The sequence below is a fragment of the Cannabis sativa genome, chromosome 8 (genome assembly GCF_029168945.1).
Source record: "Cannabis sativa cultivar Pink pepper isolate KNU-18-1 chromosome 8, ASM2916894v1, whole genome shotgun sequence".
Lineage (NCBI taxonomy): Eukaryota > Viridiplantae > Streptophyta > Magnoliopsida > Rosales > Cannabaceae > Cannabis > Cannabis sativa.
Genome location: NC_083608.1, coordinates 29959035 through 29974696, shown reverse-complemented (window position 1 = coordinate 29974696; position 15662 = coordinate 29959035). Strand labels below are relative to the sequence as shown.

Here is a 15662-nt window from a genome sequence, read left to right as displayed (position 1 = left end):
ATCTCAAAGATTGGTAGCTTCCTCCAAGACTACTATATTTTGAAGGAGATGACTGTTAACCATCTTTCATTTCAGTTGGCTGAATCTTATTTTTGTCCCCCTTTCACTTTGGGGTTAAGTTCAAGAGAGCAGACAATTCTTCAACTTTCAGCATTTGCTTGGAACATCTCTCTCCTGACTACCACTAAAAATCTCCTTGAGTATGGACTTTATCCATTAGAAGAGGTACAAGAAAATGATCAAGTAGCTAAGGATCTTACTCTTGAGCAAGAAGTTCCATAGAAGAAGAAGAAGAAGAAGAAGAAGAAGGAGGAGAAGGAGAAGGAGAAGGAGAAGGAGAAGGAGAAGGAGAAGGAGAAGAAGAAGGAGAAGAAGAAGCAGCAGAAGAAGGAGAAGGAGGAGAAGGAGAAGAAGGAGAAGAAGAAGAAGAAGAAGCAGGAGAAGGAGAAGATGGAGGAGAAGAAGGAGAATGAGAAGAAGGAGAAGGAGGAGAAGAAGAAGAAGGAGAAGGAGGAGAAGAAGGAGAAGAAGGAGAAGGAGAAGGAGAAGGAGAAGAAGAAGAAGAAGAAGAAGAAGAAGTTAACAAAGCCAAGTAAAGGGCCAGTCGAATGGACTATTAAAATTAGGGACAATACTGAGGTAGTTGCTCATCCTATTGTACAGGCAGTCATTAGCAAAGGAATAGTCAAGGTGCAAGATGATGGAGACTCTTAGTATGAGATGCTCCATCTTTACTTGTTTGGGAGGGTGCAACTACTGAAATTCAGGGTATCAATTATTTTATCTAGCTTTGTTTCTCTTTTAACTTGTTTAAATATTTACCAAGTATTTTCTTCTATGCAACTATGTCAAACAAGTTGAAAGAGATGCTGAAGAGGAAGGTCGGTGATAGTTCCAGCCAGAAGTCACATGTTAAGCAGCTGATAACTCTAAGATTTACAGTTATTTTAGTATCTTTAAACTAGAGTTTTAAACTAAATAGTAGAGTAATTAGTGTCTATTTTATGTAATTGTGTTTAGTTTGTTGTGTCTTTGTAGTAAATAGAAATGTGTGTGTGCTATTAAGTGTTATAGAGACTTATGTTACTGTTTTTGTGTGTATTAAGCAGAAAAAAGGCTGAAATAGGTGTTGGGGAGTGTTTGGAACAAGAAGAAAAAGAAGCAGGAAAATGCATGTTGCTGACTGTCATTGCTGTAGCAATTAGCACGTAAAAATTGGCAAGCCCAGTAAGAGAATCGTGCCAGAAATTCCAGCTGGCTTTAATGAGGAATAAAGGATGCTTATGTGGTGAAAATGTGTACAATGAGTCAGTTTATGTGGAAAAAAAACAAGTGGACAATGACTTGGATTTCCAATTAGGGTAAACTTTAGTACATTTACCTAAATGGGGGGCAGCCGAGAATAGAGATTGGAGGAAATAAATAGAGAATAGAATGACTGCTGCAACTTTTAGAGACTAAGAGCAGTACGAATTTTCAAAAAAAAAAGTACAGAGAAAAAAGAACGAGAATACAAAGAAGAGAAGAAGAAGACTAAGAAGAAGGAGAAGAAGGCAACCTCAATAGAGAAGATTTGAGCTCACCAACTCATTTCTTTTGCTCTCCTCTTCAATTTTTGTATTATTTTCTACTCTCTAATATTCTCTTTAGCTTCATGACTTTGTTATTTTCTTGTTTTATGTTGTTAATTTCAAACATGAACTAAGATCTTTGATATTTGGGTGGTTATGAACCCTTTGTATGAACTAGTGCTTTGATTTGCAATGGTTGAAGTAATCCTATCTTTATTCAATAAAATGTGATGAAATGTTGATTGAATGTTAATTTTTGGTCAGATTTAACATTTAGTAAGCTAGATCTTACTTGGAAAAGTAAGACCTAGTTGAACACATTTAATTGATGATTGATTTTAACCTATCTTTTAAGCATTAATTAGTAGTGGAATAGGCATATTTTGCTACCTTGCATAACTAAAGATTTGATGCTACCTTGGACTGTTTGTGACATGATTTAGTGTAGGAATGCATTATTGAGGTTATGAATGGTATATTGCAGGTTTTGGGAAAAGCTTGCGGATTTTTGTGAAATGTGTTAACTCTGATAGGATTGTTAAGTCATTGTTAACTCATTGTTGTATCAACTGAAACATACCAGGGGGAAATTACCACCCAAGTCTATTTTCTAAATCTGAAATTTTCACAACTTTAATCACTCTTGGCTTCTTAATTTTAGTTTATTTAGCATAAAATATTATTTCTAAAGTCTAGAATTAAGGTTAAGAATTTTTCTCTTGAATTGATTAGTTATTTTGCTTTATTTTTACTTAGAATTTTTGAATTGCTTTTAGTTGATCTTGTATTATTGTGTAAAAGTCCCTGTGGATACGAACTTTGATTACTTATCTTTGTATTACTTGTTTGTGATTGTGTACACTTGTGCAATTATAAATCAATATAATTTTCGCAACAAGTTTTTGGCGTCGTTGCAGGGGATTTTAAGTTCTAAATTCTGTTTTATCAACTAATTGAAATTTTATTTTTGTTATTTTTGATCTTGCTAGTTTGATCTTTGAAATCTCATGTATCTATAGTGTATCAACCAGAAAGAGGACTTTGAACTTGCTCCTATTGACTCCGAGATAGAACGCACATTTCGAAGAAGGAAAAGGGTTCAAAAGGCTAAGGGCCGAGACATCATGGCTGAGAATCTTGATGATGATGGGATTGCCCAACAGATTGGCAGATGATCGAGTAAGGGCTATACGGGAATATGCTGCCCCCATGTTTAATGAGCTCAACCAGGCATTGTGAGGCCTGAGATACAAGCACCACAGTTTGAGCTCAAGCCAGTGATGTTTCAAATGCTCCAAACCGTGGGGCAATTCAGCGGGATGCCAACTGAGGATCCTCACCTCCATCTCTGTTCATTCTTGGAGGTGAGTGATTCTTTTAAGATCCAAGGAGTGAGTGAAGAGGTGCTAACGCTGAAGCTATTCCCATTCTCACTATAAGACCGAGCTAGATCATGGCTCAATACTTTGCCCCCTGATTCCGTCACCAATAAGAATGATCTTGATGAAAAGTTTCTGTGGAAATACTTTCCTCCTACTAGAAATGCAAAATTCAGATGTGAGATCATGTCTTTTCAGCAACTTGAAGATGAATCTACAAGTGATGCGTGGGAAAGGTTTAAGGAACTTTTGCAAAAGTGTCCACATCATGGCATTCCACATTGTATACAGATGGAGACCTTTTATAATGGCCTAAATGCAGCTTCTTGAATGGTGTTAGATGCATCGGCCAATGGTGCTATTTTGTCCAAGTCTTACAATGAAGCGTTTGAGATTTTGGAGACCATTGCAAGTAACAACTACAAATGGCCCAACACAAGAGCTTCAACAAGTAGAAAAGTGGCGGGGGTCCTTGAAGTAGATGGAATAACAGCTTTGACAGCTCAAATGGCTTCCATGACGAATGTTTTAAAGAATTTGAGCATTGGGAACTCTAAGAATATTTAGCCAGTTGCTTCCATTCAAAGTGAGGATGTCTCATGTGTGTTTTGTGGAGAAGGACATGTGTTTGAGAAGTGTCCTTCTAATCCAGAGTCCATTTGTTACATGGAATATCAGAATTTTAACAGAAACAATGGGGCATTCTCAAATCCTAATCTAACTTGGGGGGTCAAGGAGCAAGCTCAAGCACCGCACTAGCCCAAGGAAGACAAGCATATCCACCGAGTTTTTCACAACAGCTGCGACATTCACAACATGCTCTAAACTCCCAATCGAGTTCTTTGGAGAGTTTAATGCACGATTATATAGCTAAAAATGATGCAGTGATACAAAGTCAGGCAACCTCTCTTCGTAACCTTGAGTTGTAGCTGGGACATTTAGCTAATGAATTAAAAGCTAGGTCGCAAGGTTCTTTGTTTAGTGACACGGAAAATCCAAGGAGAGATGGGAAAGAACAATGTAAAGCCATTCAGCTAAGGAGTGGCAAGAATCTGAAAAGTTCTGAGGAGGAAATAAAGGGTAGTGGCGAGCCCACTTCAATCCAAGTCGACAAAAAATTGAGTAACAAAACTGCCCAGGAAGTTACTGAAACTGGCGCAGTTGATACAGCAAAGTGTCAGCAACCTGTGAGTCAGCAATCCGCACCAGTAAATTTTGGTCCTAAACTACCCCTTCCATTTCCTCATAGATTTCGGAAACAGTAGGATGATGGGCAATTCAGGAAGTTTTTGGATGTGTTAAAGCAGCTCCATATCAATATTCCCTTGGTAGAAGCGCGAGAGAAAATGTCGAATTATGTCAAGTTCTTAAAAGATATTTTGATAAAGAAAAAAGAGGTTAGGGGAGTTTGAAACTGTAGCTCTCACCGAAGGATGCATCGCCATGTTAAAAAGCAAGATCCCACCGAAGCTGAAGGATCTTGGTAGTTTTATAATCCCTTGTTCTATTGGGGGACGGGATGTTGGAAGAGCCTTATGTGATTTGGGTGCAAGCATCAACCTCATGCCTATGTCAATCTTTAACAAGTTGGGTATTGGTGAAGCACGGCCTACAACAGTTACATTGCAGTTTGCTGACAGGGCCATGGCTCATCTGGAAGGCAAAATAAAAGATGTTCTAGTACAGGTTGACAAGTTCATTTTTCCTGCCGACTTCATCATCCTAGACTATGAAGCTGATAGAGAAGTGCCTATTATATTGGGTCGGCCATTCCTTGCTACCGGGAGAACTCTAATTGATGTTCAAAATGGGGAGCTCACTATGAGGGTGAATGATCAAAAAGTCACCTTTAATGTGTTCAATGCAATGAGATTTTCGGATGAGATAGAAGAATGCTCCTATCTAAGATTAACTCTATTGTGGCTGAAAGAATTCACACGGAAGTTTGGAAAGATGAGAAGTTGATAAGTTCTCTTGAAGAGCTTGAAGATTTGAGTGAAGATGAAGAAATCAAAGTTGCTTGGGTGGAGCCAATGCAACTTGTCCCCAAAATCAAGAGGCCCCTTTGAATCTTTGGAGTTGAAGGAAAGTAATTTCAAGCCTCCAAAACCCTCCATCCAAGAACCACCGAAGTTAGAGTTGAAATCCTTGCCAAGTCATCTAAAATATTCTTATTTGGGGGAGAATGAAACGCTGCTAGTTACTGTAGCAGCAAACTTGGAAGTTGAAGATGAAGGTGCCTTGCTAGAAGTGTTAAAGAAGCATAAGAAAGCAATTGGGTGGACTATGGTTGACATAAGAGGCATTAGCCCAACGATTTACACGCACAAGATACTCTTAGAAGTTGGTTGTAGTAATTTTGTTGAGCATCAGCGAAGGTTGAATCCTATCATGAAGAAAGTGGTGCAAAAAGAAGTGATCAAGTGGCTAGATTATGGTATTGTTTACCCAATCTCGGATAGTTTATGGGTTAGTCATGTTCAATGTGTGCCTAAGAAAGGAAGAGTCATGGTGGTAGCTAATGAGAACAATGAGTTCCTACTTGAACTGTGACTGGTTGGAGGGTGTGCATGGACTATCAGAAGCTAAACAATGCTATTCGGAAGGATCATTTCCCGCTACCATAAACTGACCAAATATTGGATCGTTTGGCAGGAAAAGAGTTTTATTGCTTTCTTGATGAATATTCGTGTTACAATCAAATTTCTATAACATCGGAAGACCAAGAAAAAACCACATTCACTTGTCCATATGGCACCTTTGCCTTTAGGAGAATGCCATTTGGATTATGCAATGCTCCTGCTACTTTCCAAAGGTGTATGGTGGCTATTTTCTCGGATATGGCTGAGAGTATTTTGGAGATATTCATGGATGATTTCTCTATTTACGGGGACTAATTTGGGGGTTTTTCGAAGAATTTGGAAAAGGTGTTAAAAAGATGTGAAGTAACCAACTTGTTGCTAAATTAGGAGAAATGACATTTCATGGTGCAAGAGGGCATTATTTTGGGTCACAAGGTGTCTAGAAAGGGGATAGAAGTTGACAAGGCAAAGTTGTAAGTCATTGAGAAGTTACCAGCCCCTACCACAGTAAAAGGCATAAGAAGCTTCCTTGGACACGCGGGTTTTTACAGGCGCTTCATTAAAGACTTTTCTAAGGTGTCTAAACCCTTGTGTAGCTTGCTAGAACAAAATAGGCCATTTGAGTTCACTGCTGAATGTAATGAAGCATTTTTGAAGTTGAAGACAGCTCTTGTTACAGCCCCCGTGATTGTAGCACCCGATTAGTCGCTGCCCTTTGAACGCATGTGTGACGCCAGCGATTTTTCCATTGGAGTTGTTCTTGGGCAGCAGAAAAACAAGGTCCTTCACTCTATTTATTATGCAAGTAAAATGCTTGTTGATGCCCAAATTAATTACACCACTACTGAGAAAGAGTTGCTGGCTGTGGTTTTTGCCTTTGAAAAATTCAGATCGTATCTTGTGGGGACCAAGGTCATTGTGTATAATGATCCCTCGGCAATCAAGTATTTGATAGCCAAGAAAGATTCTAAACAGAGGCTCATACGTTGGGTTTTGTTGCTACTAGAGTTCGAGGGACAATTACAAATTCAACACTCATTCCCAGACGAACAACTGTTGGTGGTGGAGCAAGCACGGGTACCATGGTTTGTGAATATTGTAAACTTCTTAGTTGGAGGTGCCAATCCACCTAATTTTACCAAACAACAGCTAAAAAAGTTCCTTCATGATAGCAGATTTAATTTTTGGGATGAGCCATACTTGTACAAACAATGTTCGGATCATATAATGTGAAGATCTGTGCCTGAAAATGAAGTTAAAAGCATCTTGGAGCATTGTCATTCAGCCCCATATGGTGGCCATTTTGGTGGACAACGTACGGCTGCCAAATTATTTCAATCAGGTTATTATTAGCCCTCAATATTCAAGGATGCCCATGATTTTACTCAAAGATGTGATCGCTGCCAGCGAGTGGGAAATATTTCAGCAAGGAATAATGCCACTAAATTGCATTTTGGAGGTTGAATTGTTTGACGTTTGGGGCATTGACTTCGTGGGGCCTTTCCTTCAATCTTTTGGAAATCTTTACATATTGGTGGCTGTAGATTATGTGTCCAAATGGGTGGAGGTAATAGCTAGTCCAACAAATGATGCTAAGGTGGTAGTGAAATTGTTGCATAAAAATGTCTTCACAAGATTCGGGACGCCAAGAGCATTGATTAGTGATGAAGGGACTTACTTTGTGAACAAAGTCTTGGCTGCCCTTTTAGCCAAGTATAATGTGAAGCACAAAATATCCATAGCTTATCACCCACGGACCAACGGACAAGCGGAGATTTCAAATAAAGAAATCAAGGGAATTCTTAAAAAAGTTGTGGATCCCAACAGAAAAGATTGGTCCCAGCGGTTAGATGACTCACTTTGGGCCTACCGTACAGCGTTTAAAACTCCTCTTGTCATGTCTCCTTATCGCCTAGTTTATGGGAAGGCATGCCATCTTCCAGTGGAGTTGGAACACAAGGCATTTTGGGCACTAAAGAACCTGAATTCGGATCTTTCAGCTGCTGGAGAGGCCCGAAAATCGCAACTAAATGAGCTAGATGAGCTGCGATTGTTTTCCTATGAAAATGCAAAGCTATACAAGGAAAAAATGAAGAAGTGGCATGATAGTAGAATCAAAGAAAGAGTTTTTGAGAAATTACAACAAGTATTGTTGTTTAACTCAAGATTAAAGCTATTTTTGGGAAAGGTGTCTCATTGAGAGAGCATGTGGTTTGCATGATAGGCTCAACTGTGAGATTGAATAGAGCATCAGATTCTATAGGTTTTGCTCAAAGCTTTTGTAGTTTCTTTCTTCTCAATTGCCTAAAAAAACCTAGAAATTGACTTTCTTTGGTTTCTGAAAAGGGTGTTGTATTGAAAGAGGCTACCTATATGACTAGACCAGTAGATCTAAGCGTAAACATAGTATAAAAGAGTAAGTTGAAATACATATTACAGTTCCTGAAAGATACACACACTCTCCTCTTTCCTCCCCCTAATCACATCATGTTACTAAATTTTAAGTCAAAGAAAAAACTAGAACAAAATCGAAACGATTCCCAACAACATTACAATCAATACAAGGAAATATCAAAAGTAGAATAAATTACAAATACGAAAAATTGATAACTCACCTACAGCAAAATGGCAGTACCTTAGCTTTTTTCGGGTTGTACGGAGAAGAATCGAGCAGCGAATGGACTGCTAATAGAGGGCGACACACCTGGTCTATGAAAGGGAAAAGGGAATGATGACAATGATAAATTAGGGAAAGAGATACACACACATACCAGAAGAATTAGAGAGAGGGAGAGAGAGAGAGAGAGAGAGAGAGAGAGAGAGAGTACCAAATGAATATCAAAGATTAATATGCTAGAGAAGATGAAGTTGCTCTTCACTGAAAATGAATCTGAGAGATCGATCTGCCAGAGAACACGAAGTTGCTCTTCACCGAGAAATCCAGGCCAAATCGGCCAAAGAAGATGATTGAAAATCAGTGAAGATGGTTGAACGGGAAAATGAAGAATTTTGGGTGAGAGGGAGAGTACTGGCTAATACAGCCACACCCTCCAAAATAATACAATACTTTTGGAAATATTTTACCAGGATCTAGATTTACTAACAAGTATGTTTCATTAACATCCTAATATGAATTTCTAAAACAATGAAATAAACACATAAGGATTTAAGGAAACCTTACATTGGGTGCAGCGGAATATAATGACTCCTCCCATTCAGATCTCTAGCCCTTGATTCCTTTCTGTAGCAGAGCATTATCAAGATCTGAACCTGGATCTCCTTCTCTCCTTCCTTGAGCCCGATTCTCCTTCTTGTTGATTGGATTCTTCACAGTCTTCCACATTGATTAAGATACCACTTGATGTGTGTGGGCACTCACTCTATCACTCAAGGGTATGAAAAATTGAAGAAGAAAAGAGGAAAGATGGTTTCGGCCTAAGGAATAGAATAGGAGGCTCAATTTTCTAGAAGACAAGAATTTTCATCAAACTGTTAAGTGTGAGCCATCACTATATATTTATAGGTAGCCACTAGGTTTAGGTTAGATTTATTTGGCATTAAAATAATGAAAAGAATAAATGGTAAATTGCATTACAAGTGGTCGGCCTTGTGTATTGGATTGGGCCCCACTTTGCAATTTTTCCATTTTGTCATTTTTCCATCCCATTTTCTCAAAAACGCCAATTTTCCAATTTAACCACTTAAATGCCAATTCTAATTATTTAATAACTTAAAATTAATTATTAAATAATATTGTCATTTAATATATTTATTAATTAGACTAATCAAGTCTCTTAATTAATAAATAAAACCTAGAATCTCTTTTCTTCACAATTTTGCCCTTGCTTAGTGAAAATTCATAAACTATACATAGTCTAATTTTAGAATTATAATTGATTAATCAAAATCAATTAACTGAGTCTTACAAGCAGTATGGTCTCAACTAGTATGGGGACCATGGGCCTATATAATAGAGCTTCTAATAAGCAGATCAAGAATTTACCAAGTAAATCTACTAACTTATTAATTCCTTGTTGCATCCACGCATAGAACTTGGAATTGCACTCTCAGTCATATAGAACGCTCTATATGTTCCACAATATAGATATGCTATAAATTATCCATTGTTATAATCTCAATAATCAATGATCCTCTATAGATGATCTACATTGCATAGGGATAAAATTACTGTTACACCCTTTCAATGTATTTTATCCTTAAAACACTTGTCACCTATAAATGATATTTTAGTGAATTAATATAAACACTAAAATGAGATCTCAATCATTTATCTCTATTTATCAAGCTCGAAGGAAATCATCGTTTCACTTCTAAATACCTATAGAAGCTATAGATTTCATATCTATGTTTAGCGTTCCCACTCAATTGTACTACCGTGTTCCAATGTACGTATCACCCTAACCAAAAAGTAGGCTTAACTAACAAATTAAAGAACACAAATAACACTCTTGAGATCGAACCTAATCATGTCAGTATTAAGATCATTTGATCTAGGATCAACTAGGTGATATTGAATTGAATAGATAATACGGTAAATTTATCATATCTAATCAAAATTTAATATTGGTCCCTTCCAGTGTATACTTCATACATCCAATACTGGTAAACTTTGCCAATGCCCTGGAAAGGACATAACACTTATCCAAGGTGTAAGTATACCTATCGCTGATTATCATGTCAGTCTAAATCCAGTGAACTGACAAACCAGGGAATTAAACTTTCGAACATATAATCAAGATTATATTCCAGTGTCCTGACAACACTATAATCATTAACAAAAACATATATTCTGGACTTAATAGAATTTATAATCATGAAATAAATCATGTGAACCATGCAACATAAAGTGATTTCTGATCTTTACTAAGTAAATCTGATTATATTGAAATGGGTTTTATTTAGGGCACAAAACCCAACAAATACAACCTTATACACTCTTTTTATTCGGTATATAATAATACAGGTTAGATTGTATTAAAAATTAGGGATGTAGAATACAAGGTCCCACCCAAACATGGTAATCTTATAATTAAATACAATGCGAAGCCCTTATACAGGGATCCAAACGATCCCATAAAGTTTAATAAAATCTCCAGAATTCAGAAATTATAACTCTAATGCCCATTTTTAGAAAATAAAGCCCACAACATAAATATTCACATATAATCATAAGAACAGGTAAGTAATGCTAATTTCCCTACTAATCCATATTTTAATCATGCGGTCATTATAATTGCCATATATACTACAATGTCTTTTCTCTAAAATCTTAATTACAATTTTTAACCAGATTTTCTGTACACCTGCCTCAAAGTTCAATTTTAAAGTTCAAAGGGAAATAAATAATATGACTTACAAATGACCCCAATACTTAGACTCTACAAAATATGCTCAACTTAATCCAAACAAATTCATAAACCAATTTTTTAATATGCTTGTATCATTTAAACTTCTCTACTAATCTCAACAACAAATGCTTTGGAATCAAAAGGACTTTAAAAGGTTATAACATTAGGCTTAGGTAAAGGTAGATGAAAATATCATTTAGGTTCAACTATACCATAAGATTTTTACATTCTAAGCACCTAACTTTTACTACAGAACTATCTTATTCTCCTAACTTTTTTCTTTTTTTTAAGAAAAGAATTGCAATATATTAAAAACAATCTCTCTCAATAATTTTAAGCTTTCTCAAAACACGGTACCCTAATTATAATTTTCCCCCAAACTTATTTCAAAGCTCATGATATAGTTAGGACAAAGGAAAATAATAAATAGGTCAAAATATGTTGGCTTGAATGGCACAAACGTTCCAAAGAAATTTCCTAAATTATTTTTCAAAACATAAGTCATCAAGGATTTCACCTCAAAGGCCAAACAATGCAAGTTCTATCGAATTCAAACTATCATGCCTCTATTGTATTTGTGAAACATATTAAAAATTTCTCATCAGAACTTTTTAAATTAAACTTGAAAATAATTGCAACAAGCACACAGTTATTAGCAATTTTCATTTTACAAGAAAAAATAATGCAATATAGACAAAAACAATGGCTTAACAAACAAACACTAACAAAATCAGAAATAACTAAAAAAAATTAAAAAAATTGTAAGTCCCTCTACTGCCAAACTAAAAATTTAGATTGTCCCTAATGTGACTATAAAAATAGAGAGAAAAAACTTACTTGAGATACGTGCCACATCAGTATGGCAAAGCTGTTGGTGGTGGTAGCCATTGGTACTATATGTACTGTGTCAGATCGGTGAAAAAGTTCTCCATGGTGGGGCTCACCATTAGCCTTTGAACTAGCTCATTTAGGTGATCCACCTGAATTCTCTCATCCTTGTTTACTACAGGTCGCTTGGCCTTTTTAAGACTCTGAACAGAATGGGGTTGTTTCTTTGTCTTCTTCTTTCTCCTTTTTACTCTCAGACCATCATCCACCACATTAACTCTACAACAAGTGGGAATATCATTTGCTGCAAAAACATTAAATATTTCCTCTTCATTTTGCACTCGCAACTTCAATTCTCTCTTTTGTATATCGATCATCGCTCTCCCTATGGCTAAGAATGGCCTCCCTAGTATAATTGGGATATTTTCATCTTCCTCCATGTCAAGAATAATGAAATCAGTAGGAAAGATGAATTTACCTGCCTTGACCAAGACATCCTCAATCATTCCCCTAGGATGCGTAACAGAGTGATTTTCCATTTGTAACGAGACAGTTGTAGGAAGAATTTCTCTTAATTTCAGCTTTGAAAGACTGATAGAGGCATTAAATTCACACTAGCCCCCAAATCACACAAGGCCTTTGTTTTAACTAAGCCTCTTATAAAGCATGGAATATTAAAACTACCTGGATCTTTAAGCTTTGGGGATAGTTTCTTTTGAAGGATAGTATTGCACTCCTCAGTAAGTGCTACAGTCTCATAGTCTTCCAATCTCTTTATCTTTGATAAGATTTCCTTTATGAACTTCACATAACCTGAAAAAATTTTCAAGTACCTCGACAAAAGGTATGTTAATGTGAAGCTTCTAGAAAATATCAAGAAACTTCAAAAATTGCTTATCAAGTTTCTTCTTTTAAAGTCGTTGAAGAGATTGAATTTTGATGTGGTGGTCATAATTAATTGGCGGCTGCTTTTTCTCAAGGTTCTCAGTTGTCTTATCTTCCTCTAAACCATCATTCTCAATCTTGATCTTTGGTGCAGGAATAGGTTTCTTGACTGGCTCTTCTAACTCTTTCCAACTTCTTAGAGTGATTGCACTACAGTTTTCTTTAGGATTTACCTCTGTATTGCTTAGAAAGTTCTCTTAAGGTCTCTCATGCAGTATATTAGACAGTTTCCCCACTTCTGTTTCAAGATTTTTTTATGGATGCTTTAGTCTCAGTCATGAACTGAGTTTGTATGTAATGACCGCATTTATAATATGGATTAGTAAAGCAATTAGCACTAATTAGTGATATTTTTATAGTTATTTATGAATTTATTTAATTATGGGTCCCATTATCAAAAGTGGATATTAGAGTTATAATTTTTCAATTCTGAAAATTTTATTAAACTCTAGGTGTATTATTTGAATTAAATATGAATTATATTATTTTTGTAATTTTTGCTCGGTGACAACGAAAAATGTGATGGATAACTATTTTAATCACATGGGTAAGTCTATAACCTTTTCTTAGTGGGATTTATGTTGGAGAAAAATAGAATACCGGGTTTGAGCGGTGTTATGAATTTTGACCATTTTACCCCTAGACTTTAAAATGCCTAAGTTTTAACTTGAGGGGTATTTTCATAATTTTTCAAGGTGACTTAGGTGGCTGCTTGGTTGTGAGGCAGCTATCCATTTGGGTCATTTTCAGCCAACATTAGGTTTAATTAATTAACCTTTTAGAGAAAAACAAAGAAAAATAAGAAAAAACCAAAAAAAAATCAAAATACTCTCTCTTCGAACCAGCAAGAACAAGGGGATTTGCTGCTGATTTTTGTGTTTTTAACAAGTTATTCAAGTGGGAATCAAGCCAAGGTAATCCTAGAATCCTCAGACTTGTGTTTTTGAAGCTTTAAGTTTGGTTGAGTATGTAATTTTTAGTTATAGGGGTTGTTAGGGTTTGCTTCTGTTATATTTTGATTTCTAAGTTTAATTTAAGCTAGAAATAAGTTCTTGTTGCTGGTTTTGTTGATTGTGGTGGTGGATGATCAAGTTTGAGTTTGACAACTCAAACTTGAGTCATCAATGGCATATTTTAATTTAGTGTGTTTTTCAGACATCTGTTGGTTGGAAAATATTGTGTAAGCTCATTTTAGGTATTCTGGAAGGTTTGGTGGCATTTGAATAAGTTTTAAACAAGTTGGTAGTTCTTTAGGGAAACCTGGTACAAACCGGTTAACCAGTTTGCCATGTCCTATAAAACCGGTTAACCGATTTTGGAAGATTCCCCGAACAACTCATTTTCTCAATCCTTGCCCATTTCAGTGCCTTAGTTGGGTATTCCCTGTTTTTTAGGTTATTGTAGTTCCTATTAATATTAACAGAACCTTAAGTTGTAGGTTCGAATTTCTCGAATTAGGGTTTTGACATGTGATTTACCCGGTTATGTTATGTGATTAGGGCATCCATCAAGCACGAGACTTTCCGTTCAGGTCGGCCAACTCACTTGAGTTCGAAAAGGAGGTAAGAAATTTGTATAATATGTGATATGAGAATGCGAATGTATGTATGTGATAATGTATATGCATGCTTGTTATGAGTGTTACACTACCAACACTTGTACGGAAATGGTACAGAGTGCATTGGTATAGTGTATATTGTTAAGAATACATTATGGTGTTACCAGCACAAGTACGGAAAAGTACAGGGTGTGTGTGGTATATCACTCAGTGGTACTCAGGGTACGAAACAAACCTACCAACACTCGTGCAATCAGGTACGTAGTTACAGTGGTTGTACCCTAGTATGGAACGTTCTTACTCATCTGTTAAGCCTTGTAAATAGGTGTATGGGCGCCTAGATACAAGTCGTTATTATGTGATATGTTATATGTTTTTCTTACTGAGTCTGTTGACTCACAGTTCTACTTTCATGTGTAGGTAAAGGAAAGGCGAAAGCTAAACAAGAGTGAGCTTGAGCTGGGATGGGATTGTACATGTCATGGCGGCGCGACCTGGAGTTTTCGGTCTCAGGACATCTGGGGTTCCATTTTGAAGTTGATGTGTGACCTGACATATGTATTTTGGAATATTTTGTAAAAAGGTTTAGAAACGGGATCCTGACTTTTATAAATAATTATGTAAAGTTTATAAAGTTTCATAATTAATATTAAGGTTTTAATTTGACACGATTTTCGAGAAAATTATTTGATAGCAAAGATAGCACTACAATTGAAAAATCATTGTAGCGTGCCTTAGCATTAGGGCATTACATTGTATACTTGTGAGAGTAAGCAAAGCAGTTTGTAGATCAATTGTTGAAGCAGGTGGAGCTTCAGAATTTTGCTACTGAGAAGTGAAAGCTTGGTTCTAAAACTGAGGTTGATGCCCTGGATTATTTGTCCAACCATTATTAAATGAGTTGAAGAAGGATTTGTTGAATTTCCTCTGAAAATTGGCTATGGCTTGCACTTGAGCAGGAGTGGCCACAACATCTTTAGTTGATTCACACTTGTCAAAAGTGTGTGTTCCTCCACAAATCTCACACCCAGTTGAGGCTTGAACAACTTTGGCAACTTCCATTGTCTTCTACAATTGCTTAGTGAGAGTAGTTACCTGGGCTATCAAAGCAGCAATGACATCCAATTCATGAATACCACCTTTCTTCTTTCTAGTTGCTCTTTCATCAAACACTTGGTGATTGTTCATTGCCATGTCTTTAATTAATTCAAAAGCGACAGTTGCACTTTTGTTCATGAATGTGTTTCTAGATGCAGCATCAATAGTGGTCCTAGTAGTAGGATATAAATCATTATAAAAGTTTTGAACCACCATGCACTGCTTCATACCATGGTGAGGGCATCTTCTCAATAGATCTTTAAATCGCTCCAAAGCTTCAACAAAGACTTACCATTATTCTGACAAAAGTTATTTATTTCTCCCCTCAATTT

The 15662-nt window shown here is 36.4% G+C and overlaps 2 non-coding genes across 2 annotated transcripts; one reads left to right on the top strand and one right to left on the bottom strand.

Annotated features, from left to right (window-relative positions):
* Positions 1 to 3118: 3118 nt before the first annotated feature.
* On the bottom strand, positions 3119 to 3225 carry LOC115701599 (small nucleolar RNA R71). The gene has a single exon (XR_004008593.2). It is a non-coding gene; the product is annotated as a small nucleolar RNA R71 (small nucleolar RNA).
* A 12331-nt stretch (positions 3226 to 15556) lies between these two features.
* LOC115701592 (small nucleolar RNA R71) lies at positions 15557 to 15662 on the top strand. The gene has a single exon (XR_004008587.2). It is a non-coding gene; the product is annotated as a small nucleolar RNA R71 (small nucleolar RNA).